General features: G+C 40.7%; 1 protein-coding gene across 1 annotated transcript in view; it reads right to left on the bottom strand.

The window, feature by feature from the left end:
* LOC118409043 overlaps positions 1-606 on the bottom strand; it is a 3122-nt gene extending 2516 nt beyond the window's left edge. The window contains exon 1 of the mRNA XM_035809912.1: positions 300-606. The gene's annotated coding sequence lies outside the window, so the exon portion shown is untranslated. The remainder of the gene's footprint in view (positions 1-299) is intronic.
* Between the last annotated feature and the right edge of the window lie 1767 nt (positions 607-2373).

A 2373-nucleotide genomic window follows, 5' to 3' on the forward strand; every position in this document is an offset into this window, starting at 1 on the left:
TTGGATCTAGCTTTACTACAGGCAAGGTATATTCCCTCTTTCTCGTAAAATAAACAAGAAAAGACATGGATTACAAACTACACACATTATCTTCACATGTACAACATTACCAAGTCTAGCGATATATCTTTGAGTCAAGCTTTGCTATAAGTATATATGTTTTCTTCTTTGCACAAAAAGAAAAGGCATGGATTACAAATATACACAGTATCTTCACATGTATAACATTACCAAGTCTATACCAAGAGCTATACCTTTGAGTCTATACTTTACTACAAGTATATGTACTTATAACTTACCTGATGAGGGTCCGTCATACTTGTCGACCCACTCCTCCAAGACAATTGTCTCATATTCTCCATCCTCGCCATACAAAAATGCATCGTTCTGAAAGTCTCGAAGCGACAGTTTAGGCAGCAGGATCGTCCTGGGTTCCCGCGGACGGAGGACGTCTTCTGTCTTCTTCTCGCTCTTCTTCTCTGTCTCCCCTGTGTCTTAAAGAACATGTGGAGAAACGACATATATCATCTGACAACTTCTCTTGTTGTAACGTAAGGAAGAAAACCAAACTGCAGTAACCATAGATTCGAATCTATCGTTAGTGTACGGTCACATTTCCAAACAGGGGCCCGGCCGGGATGATTGTTGAAACGAAAAAATTAAAATGTTTATCAAGGATTATACACAGATTATATCAATGACTTTTTAGTTTTTAGTTTTCTGTTGTTTCTTATATCATACTCTTGGTTCCAGAAAGCTGCCCGCCCGGGCCCCGGGGTTGGAAATGTGACCTTAGCTTTAGTTTGCTTTGCGTTCGCGCGATCAGAAAAAGGTTTGTATCGTGAAGACTGAAATCGTCTTGATACTCTACCAAACCTTACAAAAGTGATGCGGATTAAACAAAAACTAAAACAGACATGTAATTATATTAGATGCATGTGAAGTACTGCAGCTATCTTGGCCAACTCACCTTCTGCAAATAAGATCCAGAGCATATATGCCACGGCGGCGACGGACAAGACTGCCGTCGTTACCGGCTGGTTGAAGCCCGGGCCTCTCAACGGCATTTTGCAACTTTAATACTTGCAAATTGATCCTCAAAAACCACGATCACTTTCTTGACTTGGTCGACAAATGCGTCAACCAATTAAATTTCGCAACGTCTGGTATAAATCAGAACTTAGAGCACTTTTTCACGCAGCAAGGCGAAAATCGTGTACATAAAACTACACGACAAGATTGCTCTGAAGATTTGTGACGTCATAGTCGCTTGAAAGAACGGACACACTCTTATTCATAACCGCGCATGCGCTAACTTTATTATCTTTTTGATCGATTCATATTACTCAATAAAGAGATATTCAAGTCATAATAAAACTATCCACTCGGTCTATCACGTATGACGTTTCGGTATAAGACATAGAAGACATGCTGAAATGACTTTCCATGTGTTAAAATGTGACTGTCGCGCTATGCTATATATATATATATATATATATATATATAGTTGTTCGAGAACCTCTTGCATATTCGAGTCCAATACATGTGCATTATTTATTGGTAATAAGGCCCACTTTACTCGTTCTTTTCCTTGTACTACACATAGTAGTCTACTTCTCCAGTAGGCTTTCTTGTATATAAAGAGATTGAACCGTAATCTACTGCAAAAGTCTACTACACACTCCATGCTGTAGCTAGTTACACTTTGAACATCAGAGGTTCTATGTAAAGCCGGCGTAAAGACTAATAAAGAGAAACCTCCTCGGAGAAACATAGTACTAGCCATTACCTCTCTGTGTGCATTCGTAGATATGTATACTATATATATACATTTGTGAATTTGCACACTAGATTAGTCAATGTTCAAGATCTTAATTCAACACTGGTGTCTTACGCCGACGTCAGGCCATTATACCGGCTACATAGATACAGATGAAGAACGCAATGTAATGTTTTCGTCAGGCCAACCCTTTGTCATGCCAGGATAGAGACAAAGCGCTTTGCGTTTTGATGCCTGATATAGAGCAATGCGGCTTCGCTACCGATCGCGCGCCTTTTAGCACACCGGTCACCTCTACTCTTGTCGGAAAATGTAGAGATAGTAACTGGAGACCAGGTACATTGGTATTCATCCTTATTTCTATTTTCTCTCCAGTACTCGTCAAAAACCGGCTCTTGGGTTTTCAGGCCACTGTCAGCCCAGCAAGAAGACTAAGAGAATTTTTCTATTCTACTTTCATGCGTATGTAGGCGCTTCTGTCCAATCCTCGGAAAACACGGTGACTGAAAGACAAAGACGGGATGCGCATGCGTCCAACACGTCTATAGCCGCAGCTCTTGCGCAAGTCTCTTTCGTCCGCTATGAATGCCCTG

The sequence above is a fragment of the Branchiostoma floridae genome, unplaced genomic scaffold (genome assembly GCF_000003815.2).
Source record: "Branchiostoma floridae strain S238N-H82 unplaced genomic scaffold, Bfl_VNyyK Sc7u5tJ_873, whole genome shotgun sequence".
Lineage (NCBI taxonomy): Eukaryota > Metazoa > Chordata > Leptocardii > Amphioxiformes > Branchiostomatidae > Branchiostoma > Branchiostoma floridae.